Source organism: Chamaea fasciata, unplaced genomic scaffold, assembly GCF_029207755.1.
Source record: "Chamaea fasciata isolate MVZ Bird 193981 ecotype frontalis unplaced genomic scaffold, bChaFas1.0.hap1 SCAF_133, whole genome shotgun sequence".
NCBI classification, from domain to species: domain Eukaryota; kingdom Metazoa; phylum Chordata; class Aves; order Passeriformes; family Sylviidae; genus Chamaea; species Chamaea fasciata.
In genome coordinates this window covers 151,099-162,247 of record NW_027094218.1, presented here as the reverse complement: position 1 = coordinate 162,247, position 11,149 = coordinate 151,099, and the positions used below count along the sequence as shown (strand labels likewise).

General features: G+C 64.8%; 1 long non-coding RNA gene across 2 annotated transcripts; it reads left to right on the top strand.

Moving 5' to 3' along the window:
- Positions 1 to 315: 315 nt before the first annotated feature.
- Positions 316 to 2,688, top strand: LOC136304603 (uncharacterized). Of its 2 annotated transcripts, none has more exons than XR_010724692.1 (4): positions 316 to 617; positions 752 to 903; positions 1,475 to 1,610; positions 2,421 to 2,688. It is a non-coding gene; the product is annotated as an uncharacterized lncRNA (long non-coding RNA). The 2 variants fall into 2 exon arrangements; XR_010724691.1 differs by having other exon boundaries at positions 1,018 to 1,610.
- Positions 2,689 to 11,149: the final 8,461 nt, after the last annotated feature.

The window sequence follows — 11,149 nt, the reverse complement described above, 5'->3', positions numbered from 1 at the left end:
TCACAAAATGGCGCCGAGGCGCGAGGCGCCCGACCTTCCAAAAAGGGCGGCCAAAAGGGCGGGAAAAAATAAGGACCCTTTAGGCGTTTACGCAGATGCCTGCACAAAAACCCCGACTACAGCGCCGCCCGGGCGCAATTTTCCGCGGCGTTTCCAGGTGTGCAGACACCGGCCATGTGCTCATCCGCGCCGCCTCCGGGTTCGGATTCGTGGATTTAGTCAGGCGTCTGTGTAAACACCTGCCGGGGGCCTTAGCGGTGCCGCAAAAAAGATGCCGGCGGGACCGGAAGTGGCCTCAGACGCAACCAAGATGGCGGCAAGGAAGGGCGGAATGCTCGTGGGGCTCATCGCGGCCGAAAATCACCGAGTGCAGCTCACACCCTGCAATGGCAAAAGCTGTTTTATTAAAACTCAGCCGAGAATTTTCCTCTTATTTCCAGGTCACAGGATATACTGAGCCTGAGAGGGATCCTAAAATCTGACTCTCAAGCAGACGGACCGTTTGAGAATCGAACTCAGCACCTTGGCATTACCCGGACTCTGCTCCAAGCAGCTGAACCAATCTCTGCATTATGGGGATGGACCTCCATAGGATGGCAACGCTTGGCCCCACTAAGGTAAGTGCAGTGCCGCCTTCTCTGCCAAAGCTGCTTCACACAGCAGCCCCTGGAATGGCTCGAGGGCAGAACTGGCTGGCAGGTCACGACAGCACAAAGCTCTTCCAGTGACGCTGATTTCCTGTCCTTTCCAGGATTTACTCAACAGCTGCCGTAAAAGTACTTACACAAAGTCTCTTTCTGGGCGGAAAGGAGCAGGACAAGTCCTGAGGCTTCCCTTCTTCCACGGCCAAAGTTCTGGAGAGAGGCAGGGCCGGTCCCACCCGCACAGGGGCGTTTCCTGCAGGTGAGTGTTGCCGGGCCAAACTGATGGCAGCTGCTGAGGCCGGGGCTGCTTTTCTGGCCGGAGGCCTCGGTGCCCCCCCGTGCCGCCTGCAGTGTCCCTCGGGGTTTCCTGCAGGTGTCCCGGGTGCCCGGAGGCGCAGGGAGGAAGGAGGCCGGCAGCCCCAGCGGGGCCAGCAGCCCTGGGATGATGTGCAGGGGAGGAGCTGTGCCTGCGGGGCCCCGCCCGTGGCAGCGGCGGCCAAACGCAGGGCCCGGGGCCGGGCTCGGGGCTGGCACGGACACGGCCCCGGGGCTGCCGCGGCTCCTCGGCCAGGGGCTGCTCCCACCGGGCACGGGGAGATGCTGCAGCCCGGACAGAGGCACCCACAGCCCAAGAGCTCCCCAGGGAACAGCTGGCATTGCCCGGGAACGGCGGCTCGGGCTGTCTGCAGAGGGGCTCAGACAGCAATTCCCACCTCCCGGAGCTCCCACACAGTTGCCAGGGATGTCCTGGCCACCCCAAATCCCCTCCCTTTCAGCCTGAGGACATCACCCATCGGCAGCATTAAAGCCAAGGTGCTCCTCCCTCACAGAAATTAAATCCAGAGCAACGGCCCTCGGAGATGCCTCAAAATCAAAGGTTTGAGTGGGATGGAGTTTCGTTTGGATGAAGTCTGGACTTTTCCAGGGAGCCAGCCGGAGTGCAGAAGTGATGGAAAGCTTTTGCAGGTGGGTCCCACTGGAGGTGTGCTGAAGGCAGGGATGGGCATCCCTTGCCTGAGGGAAAGGCACTTGCAGAGGCCACTGCTGGGGCTCGGAAAGGAGCTGAGCTCCTGCAGGGAGCTGTGTCCTCCCGAGGGCACAGGGGCTGCCTCAGCACAGGCCGGCCAGTGCCTTCTCCTGCTCTGAAACATCACCTGGAGCCCGAGCTCAGGGGGTGGCTGAATTCCAGGGAAATCTGACAGGTGACCCCCAGGGGATGAGGGTTAGAATTAACCAAATCTATGGAATAGAAACCTATCCTGTCCCTATCCTGCTGTGCTTCCTTGGAAGCTCTGCTAGTTCCTGACACGTCTGGCATTCAAGCAGCAGCTCTGCGTGGGAATATCCATGCTCTGTGAGGCACTGTGAGGTTATTGCAGCAGGAACTGAGCAGGGAATTCGGGGCCGTGGGTATAATTCATCTAAACTAGCAAAGGTGACAGTGAACCCCAAATCTGGGCACCACACAGAGAACAATCTTTGTGCTGCCCTGTCAGCTCAAGCCCCTGGGCTGGGAAGTTTTGGGAGTCAAACATATGGAATGATAGAAGTCACAGCAACTGGTGTCACCCCGAGGGACAGTCCAAGTCCCAGACAATTCCTCTGCAGTCCCCTGGGGGGGGAAAACACCCTCTGTCTGCCAGGAGCCCTGACTCTGCTTCTCCTATCAGCTGTGTTGGGCTTTAAGAACTTGAAATAACTTTGAAGCCAAAGAAATCACCTTTTCCTTCTGGTTTGATTGTGTTTTTTTGTTGTTTTTTTTTTTTTTTCTTTCAGGTGCTGGACTTGCTTCTGTGGATGTGTGCTGAGCTCTGGCTGCAGGGGACTGTCAGGCCTGAATGGCTGTGAGTTTGTGTTCTTCTCGCTGGGGAAGCAGAAATAATTATTAATTAGACTGCAGAAATGTTTTCAGAAACCTTTCCCCTTTCCTGCCCTTTGCTGGTGGATCTTCTCTTTCTGCCTTTGACTTTACAAAGCTGTTCCCTGATGTCAATTCCCCTGCCTGAATTCCTTGCAGCTCCTAGCTGGGAAAAACTGGGATGATGTCCTAGGGATGTTCTTAGGGGAGGACAGAGGTGAGATTTTTGCCTGTATTTTTCTAATATTTTCTAAAATTTCAGGGAGCTGCTCCTGCTCCTGCTCCTGCCCCTAATCCTGCTGCTGCTGCACAAGTGGAGCCTTGTCAGCGAAGACCTGCATCTGCAGGAGGCCCCGCAGGCCCTGGCTGGGAAGTGCCAAAACAAAGAAGTGATCAGTAAGTGCTGAACTGCTTCCAGGAGGGCATATTTTGTTGCAGCCGTTACAGACCAACCGTGTGGTGCTGGTGACTTTGTGTGAGTTGCTTTATTAAAGCCAATCGTTGGTAAGGGTTTTGAGCCTGCCTTGGAGAGCACTTGGAGCTCTGGGTGCCCTGGCTTTCCCCTAGGTGGCCCTGGGGGCGCCCCGGCTGTCCCCTAGGTGTCCCTGGGGTGCTCTGGCTGTCCCTGGGGTTGCCCTGGCTGTCCCCTAGGTGTCCCTGGAGTGCCCTGGCTGTCCCCTAGGTGTCCCTTGGGGTCCACGGGCTGTCCACTAGGTGTCCCTTGGGGGGACCTGACTGTCCCTGGGATGCCCTGGCTGTCCCCTAGGTGTCCCTTGGGGTCCACGGGCTGTCCACCAGGTGTCCCTTGGGGGGACCTGACTGTCCCTGGGATGCCCTGGCTGTCCCCTAGGTGTCCCTGGGGGTGCCCTGGCTGTCCCCTAGTTGTCCCGGGGGTGCCCTGGCTGTCTCTTAGGTGTCCCTGGGGGTGCCCTGGCTGTCCCCTAGGTGTCCCAGGGCTGCCCTGGCTGTCTTTTAGGTGTCCCTGGGGGTGCCCTGACTGTCCCCTAGGGGTACCTTGTCTGTCCCTGGGGGGGCCCTGGCTGTCTTCCTAGGTGTCCCTGGGGGGCCCTGGCTGTCCCCTAGATGTCCTTGGGGTGCCTTGCTGTCCCCAAGGCGTCCCTGGGGTGCCCTGGCTGTCCCTGGGGTTGCCTTCCCTGTCCCCTAGGTGTCCCTGGGGTGCCCTGGCTGTCCCCTCGGTGTCCCTGGGGGTGCCCTGGGTGTCCCCTAGGTGTCCCTGGGGGTGCCCTGGGTGTCCCTGGGGTGCCCTGGGGGTGCCCTGGCTGTCCCGTAGGTGTCCCAGGGCTGCCCTGGCTGTCCCATAGGTGTCCCTGGGGGTGCCCTGGCTGTTCCTTAGGTGTCCCTGGGGGTGCCCTGGCTGTCCCTTAGGTGTCCCTGGGGGTTCCCTGGCTATCTGTGGGGTGCCGTGGCTGCCTCTGGGGTGCCCTTGATGTCCCCTAGGTGTCCCTGGGGTGCCCTGAGTGTCCCTGTGGGTGCCCTGGCTGTCCCCTAGGTGTCCCTGGGGTGCCCTGGTTGTCCTTTAGGTGTCCCTGGGTGTGCCCTGGCTGTCCCCTAGGTGTCCCTGCCTCGCTCGTATCCTCGACTCCGCCTCCGGCGCCATGGTGACACCCCTCCCAGTCTGGACCGGTGTGGCCACACCCCCTCCCCTGGGGCCATTAGACCCATCCCAGTACAGACCAGTAAGGCACCGTGTGCCCACCATGGACCCCCACACGCCTGCCAGTTCGTCCCAGTCCACTCCCCGTCCATCCCATTTCTCTCTGATCACCCTCCCAGTGCTCCCAGTCCATCCCAGTCCCGCAGGTGCTGGTGCTTGTGGCTTGATCAGCTGGTGCCTGTCCGCAACGTGGAGCGGGTCAAATGAGGCCTCAGGGGGAGGGGGGGGCGGATTTTGGGGGGTCCTGGGGGTCCCGAGTTGTCCTGGAGGGGTTTGGGGGGTCTGCGGGGAGTCTCAAGGGGCTGCTGTGGGTGTTTTTCGGAGATCTTCGGGAGGTTTGGGCGGCCCATTTGAGGCATCAAAGGAACCTGAGGAGGGTTTTGCGGGCTCCTGGAGGTCGGGGGGGCCCTGGGGGTGGTTTGGGGGGCACTGGGGGGTTCCAGCCCGTGACCCCCCCCCCGTTTTTGACCCCCCCCCCCCCCCCCCGAGCTGTTTTGGTCTCATCGACGCCCTCCTGAAGCCCAAGGGGGGGTGGGCGCTGGGCCCCCCCCGCTGCCCCCTCCCCTGCCACCCTCGCGACGCCCTGCAGGTGAGGGACCCCCAAAAACCCCTCCCCAGACCCCAAATTCACCCCTGGGACCCCAAAAAACCCCCAAAACCTCTCCCCGGACCCCAAATTCACCCCTGAGGCCCCAAAAAACCCCCAAACCCCTCCCCATGAACCCCAAATCCACCCCTGGGACCCCCCAAAACCTCCCCAGGACCCCAGATCCACCCCGGGACCCCCAAATCCATCCCTTGGACCCCCAAAAACCCCCAAATCCATCCCTGGGACCCCCCAAAACCTCCCTTCAAACCCCAAATTCACCCCTCGGACCTCCAGAATCCTTCCACAGGACCCCTCAGGGGTCGTTCCCCACGAAAAAGTGCGGGAAACGTGAGGGGAGAAAAAGGGCGGGAAACGTGAGGGGAGAAAAAGGGCGGGATCAAGTGGAGGGGATCAATGGAATTTTGGGGGGGGTCAGCGACGCTGAGGAAGGATCAATGGAATATTGGGGGGGCATCAATGACATTGGGGGGGTCAGTGACACTCGGGTGGGGATCAATGATGCTGTGGGGGGGGTCGATATCAGCTCGAGGGGCGGCCATGGGTTTTTGGGGGGCCGCAACGCAGGCATCCGTGCTGGGTTTGGAGCGGGGGGGCCCCTTCAACCTCTGGGGGGGCCCTGGCTGTCCCCTGGCTGTACCTGGGGGTGCCCTGCCTGTCCCCTAGGTGTCCCTGGGGATGCCCTGGAGTCCCTGGGGGTGCCCTGGCTGTCCCTGGGGGTCCCTGGCTGTCCCCTAGGTGTCCCTGGGGGTGCCCTGGCTGTCCCTGGGGGTCCCTGGCTGTCCCATAGGTGTCCCTAGGGGTGCCTTGTCTGTCCCTGGGGGGGCCCTGGGTGTACCCTGGTGTCCCTGGGAGGGCCCTGGCTGTCCCCTAAGTGTCCCTGGCTGTCCCCTTGGTGTCCCTGGGGTACCCTGGCTGTCCCTTATGTGTCCCTGGGGGTGCCCAGGGTGTCCCTGGGGTGCCTTGCTGTCCCCTAGGTGTCCCTGGGGGTGCCCTGCCTTTCCCCGAGGTGTCCCTGGGGGTGCCCTGGCTGTCCCCTAGTTGTCCCTGGGGGAGCCCTGGCTGACCCTAGGGTGCCCTGCCTGTCCCCTAGGTGTCCCTGGGAGTGCCCTGGCTGTCACCTAGGTGTCCCTGGGGGTCCCTGGCTGTCCCCTAGTTGTCCCTGGGGGAGCCCTGGCTGTCCCAAGGGTGCCCTGCCTGTCCCCTAGGTGTCCCTGGGAGTGCCCTGGCTGTCCCCTAGGTGTCCCTGGGGGTGCCCTGGGTGTCCCTCTGGGTGCCCTGGCTGTCCCCTAGGTGTCCCTGGGGTCCCCTGGGTGTCCCCGGGGGTGCCCTGGCTGTTCCTGTGGTGCCCTGGCTGTCTTCTAGGTGTCCCTGGGGGGCCCTGGCTGTCCCCTAGGTGTCCCTGGGGTTCCCTGGCTGTCCCTGGGGTGCCCAGGCTTTCCTATAGGTGTCCCTGGGGGTGCCCTGGCTGTCCCCTAGGTGTCCCAGGGCTGCCCTGGCTGTCCCATAGGTGTCCCTGGGGGTGCCCTGGCTGTTCCTTAGGTGTCCCTGGGGGTGCCCTGGCTGTCCCTTAGGTGTCCCTGGGGTTCCCTGGCTGTCCCTGGGGTGCCCAGACTTTCCTATAGGTGTCCCTGGGGGTGCCCTGGCTGTCCCCTAGGTGTCCCTGGGGGTGCCCTGGCTGTCCCTGGGGGTCCCTGGCTGTCCCATAGGTGTCCCTAGGGGTGCCTTGTCTGTCCCTGGGGGGGCCCTGGGTGTACCCTGGTGTCCCTGGGAGGGCCCTGGCTGTCCCCTAAGTGTCCCTGGGGGTGCTCTGGTGTCCCTGGTGTGCCCTAGCTGTCCCCTACGTGTCCCTGGGGGTGCCCTGGGTGTCCCTGAGGTGCTCTAGGGGTGCCCCGGCTGTCCCTGGGGGTGCCCAGGCTGTCCCCTAGGGGTCCCTGGGGGTACCCTGGCTGTCCCTGGGGTGCCCTGGCTGTCCCCTAGGTGTCCCTGGGGTGCCGTGGCTGTCCCCTTGGTGTCCCTGGGGGTGACCTGCCTGTCCCCTACGTGTCCCTGGAGGTGCCCTGGCTGTCCCCTTGGTGTCCCTGGGGGTGCCCTGGCTGTCCCATAGGTGTCCCTGGAGGTGCCCTGCCTGTCCCCTTGGTGTCCCTGGGGGTGCCCTGGGTGTCCCTGGGGTGCCCTGGCTGTCCCCTAGGTGTCCCCGGGGATGCCCTGGCTATCCCTGGGGGGGCCCTGGCTGTCCCTGGGGTGCCCAAGCTGTCCCCTAGGTGTCCCCGGGGATGCCCTGGCTATCCCTGGGGGGGCCCTGGCTGTCCCTGGGGATGCCCTGGCTGTCCCCTAGCTGTCCCTGGGGGTGCCCTGGGTGTCCCTGGGGGTGCCCTGCCTGTCCCATAGGTGTCCCTGGGGGTGCCCTGCCTGTCCCCGAGGTGTCCCTGGGGGTGCCCTGGCTGTCCTTGGGGTGCTCTGGCTGTCCCCTAGGTGTCCCTGGAGTGCCCTGCCTGTCCCCTAGGTGTCCCTGGGGGTTCCCTGGCTGTCCCCTAGTTGTCCCTGGGGGAGCCCTGGCTGACCCTAGGGTGCCCTGCCTGTCCCCTAGGTGTCCCTGGGAGTGCCCTGGCTGTCACCTAGGTGTCCCTGGGGGTCCCTGGCTGTCCCCTAGTTGTCCCTGGGGGAGCCCTGGCTGTCCCAAGGGTGCCCTGCCTGTCCCCTAGGTGTCCCTGGGAGTGCCCTGGCTGTCCCCTAGGTGTCCCTGGGGGTGCCCTGGGTGTCCCTCTGGGTGCCCTGGCTGTCCCTTAGGTGTCCCTGGGGGTTCGCTGGCTATCTGTGGGGTGCCGTGGCTGCCTCTGGGGTGCCCTTGATGTCCCCTAGGTGTCCCTGGGGAGCCCTGAGTGTCCCTGTGGGTGCCCTGGCTGTCCCCTAGGTGTCCCTGGGGTTCCCTGGCTGTCCCTGGGGTGCCCAGACTTTCCTATAGGTGTCCCTGGGGGTGCCCTGGCTGTCCCCTTGGTGTCCCTGGGGGTGCCCTGGCTGTCCCTGGTGTGCCCTAGCTGTCCCCTACGTGTCCCTGGGGGTGCCCTAAGTGTCCCTGAGGTGCTCTAGGGGTGCCCCGGCTGTCCCTGGGGGTGCCCAGGCTGTCCCCTGGGGGTCCCTGGGGGTACCCTGGCTGTCCCTGGGGTGCCCTGGCTGTCTCCTAGGTGTCCCTGGGGTGCCGTGGCTGTCCCCTTGGTGTCCCTGGGGGTGACCTGCCTGTCCCCTAGGTGTCCCTGGAGGTGCCCTGGCTGTCCCCTTGGTGTCCCTGGGGGTGCCCTGGCTGTCCCATAGGTGTCCCTGGAGGTGCCCTGCCTGTCCCCTTGGTGTCCCTGGGGGTGCCCTGGGTGTCCCTGGGGTGCCCTGGCTGTCCCCTAGGTGTCCCCGGGGATGCCCTGGCTATCCCTGGGGGGGCCCTGGCTGTCCCTGGGGTGCCCTAGCTGTCCCCTAGGTGTCCCTGGGGGTGCCCTGGCTGTCCCCTTGGTGTCCCTGGGGTACCCTGGCTGTCCCTTATGTGTCCCTGGGGGTTCCCTGGATATCTGTGGGGTGCCGTGGCTGCCTCTGGGGTGCCCTTGATGTCCCCTAGGTGTCCCTGGGGTGCCCTGAGTGTCCCTGGGGTGCCCTGGCTGTCCCCTAGGTGTCCCTGGGGGTGCCCTGGGTGTCCCTGGGGTGCCCTGGCTGTCCCCTAGGTGTCCCTGGGGTCCCCTGGGTGTCCCCGGGGGTGCCCTGGCTGTTCCTGTGGTGCCCTGGCTGTCCCCTAGGTGTCCCTGGGGTGCCCTGGCTGTCCTTTAGGTGTCCCTGGGTGTGCCCTGGCTGTCCCATAGGTGTCCCTGGAGGTGCCCTGCCTGTCCCCTTGGTGTCCCTGGGGGTGCCCTGGGTGTCCCTGGGGTGCCCTGGCTGTCCCCTAGGTGTCCCCGGGGATGCCCTGGCTATCCCTGGGGGGGCCCTGGCTGTCCCTGGGGTGCCCTAGCTGTCCCCTAGGTGTCCCTGGGGGTGCCCTGGCTGTCCCCTTGGTGTCCCTGGGGTACCCTGGCTGTCCCTTATGTGTCCCTGGGGGTTCCCTGGATATCTGTGGGGTGCCGTGGCTGCCTCTGGGGTGCCCTTGATGTCCCCTAGGTGTCCCTGGGGTGCCCTGAGTGTCCCTGGGGTGCCCTGGCTGTCCCCTAGGTGTCCCCGGGGATGGCCTGGCTATCCCTGGGGGGGCCCTGGCTGTCCCTGGGGTGCCCTAGCTGTCCCCTAGGTGTCCCTGGGGATGCCCTGGCTGTCCCCTAGCAGTCCCTGGGGGTGCCCTGGGTGTCCCTGGTGTGCCCTGGCTGTCCCCTAGCTGTCCCTGGGGGTGCCCTGGGTGTCCCTTATGTGTCCCTGGGGGTTCCCTGGATATCTGTGGGGTGCCGTGGCTGCCTCTGGGGTGCCCTTGATGTCCCCTTGGTGTCCCTGGGGGTGCCCTGAGTGTCCCTGGGGTGCCCTGGCTGTCCCCTAGGTGTCCCCGGGGATGCCCTGGCTATCCCTGGGGGGGCCCTGGCTGACCCTGGGGTGCCCTAGCTGTCCCCTAGGTGTCCCTGGGGATGCCCTGGCTGTCCCCTAGCTGTCCCTGGGGGTGCCCTGGGTGTCCCTGGTGTGCCCTGGCTGTCCCCTAGCTGTCCCTGGGGGTGCCCTGGGTGTCCCTGGTGTGCCCTAGCTGTCCCTGGGGTGCCCTGGCTGTCCCCTAGGTGTCCCTGGGGGTGCCCTGGGTGTCCCTGGGGTGCCCTGGCTGTCCCCTAGGTGTCCCTGGGGTCCCCTGGGTGTCCCCGGGGGTGCCCTGGCTGTTCCTGTGGTGCCCTGGCTGTCTTCTAGGTGTCCCTGGGGGTGCCCTGGGTGTCCCCTAGGTGTCCCTGGGGGTGCCCTGGGTGTCCCTGGGGTGCCCTGGGGGTGCCCTGGCTGTCCCGTAGGTGTCCCAGGGCTGCCCTGGCTGTCCCATAGGTGTCCCTGGGGGTGCCCTGGCTGTTCCTTAGGTGTCCCTGGGGGTGCCCTGGCTGTCCCTTAGGTGTCCCTGGGGGTTCCCTGGCTATCTGTGGGGTGCCGTGGCTGCCTCTGAGGTGCCCTTGATGTCCCCTAGGTGTCCCTGGGGTGCCCTGAGTGTCCCTGTGGGTGCCCTGGCTGTCCCCTAGGTGTCCCTGGGGTGCCCTGGCTGTCCTTTAGGTGTCCCTGGGTGTGCCCTGGCTGTCCCCTAGGTGTCCCTGCCTCGCTCGTATCCTCGACTCCGCCTCCGGCGCCATGGTGACACCCCTCCCAGTCTGGACCAGTGTGGCCACACCCCCTCCCCTGGGGCCATTAGACCCATCCCAGTACAGACCAGTAAGGCACCGTGTGCCCACCATGGACCCCCACACGCCTGCCAGTTCGTCCCAGTCCACTCCCCGTCCATCCCAGTTCTCTCTGATCACCCTCCCAGTGCTCCCAGTCCATCCCAGTCCCGCAGGTGCTGGTGCTTGTGGCTTGATCAGCTGGTGCCTGTCCGCAACGTGGAGCGGGTCAAATGAGGCCTCAGGGGGAGGGGGGGGCGGATTTTGGGGGGTCCTGGGGGTCCCGAGTTGTCCTGGAGGGGTTTGGGGGGTCTGCGGGGAGTCTCAAGGGGCTGCTGTGAGTGTTTTTCGGGGATCTTCGGGAGGTTTGGGCGGCCCATTTGAGGCATCAAAGGAACCTGAGGAGGGTTTTGCGGGCTCCTGGAGGTCGGGGGGGCCCTGGGGGTGGTTTGGGGGGCACTGGGGGGTTCCAGCCCGTGACCCCCCCCCGTTTTTGACCCCCCCCCCCCGAGCTGTTTTGGTCTCATCGACGCCCTCCTGAAGCCCAAGGGGGGGTGGGCGCTGGGCCCCCCCCGCTGCCCCCTCCCCCTGCCACCCCCGCGACGCCCTGCAGGTGGGGGACCCCCAAAAAACCCCTCCCCAGACCCCAAATTCACCCCTGGGACCCCAAAAAACCCCCAAAACCTCTCCCCGGACCCCAAATTCACCCCTGAGGCCCCAAAAAACCCCCAAACCCCTCCCCATGAACCCCAAATCCACCCCTGGGACCCCCCAAAACCTCCCCAGGACCCCAGATCCACCCCGGGACCCCCAAATCCATCCCTTGGACCCCCAAAAACCCCCAAATCCATCCCTGGGACCCCCCAAAACCTCCCTTCAAACCCCAAATTCACCCCTCGGACCTCCAGAATCCTTCCACAGGACCCCTCAGGGGTCGTTCCCCACGAAAAAGTGCGGGAAACGTGAGGGGAGAAAAAGGGCGGGAAACGTGAGGGGAGAAAAAGGGCGGGATCAAGTGGAGGGGATCAATGGAATTTTGGGGGGGGTCAGCGACGCTGAGGAAGG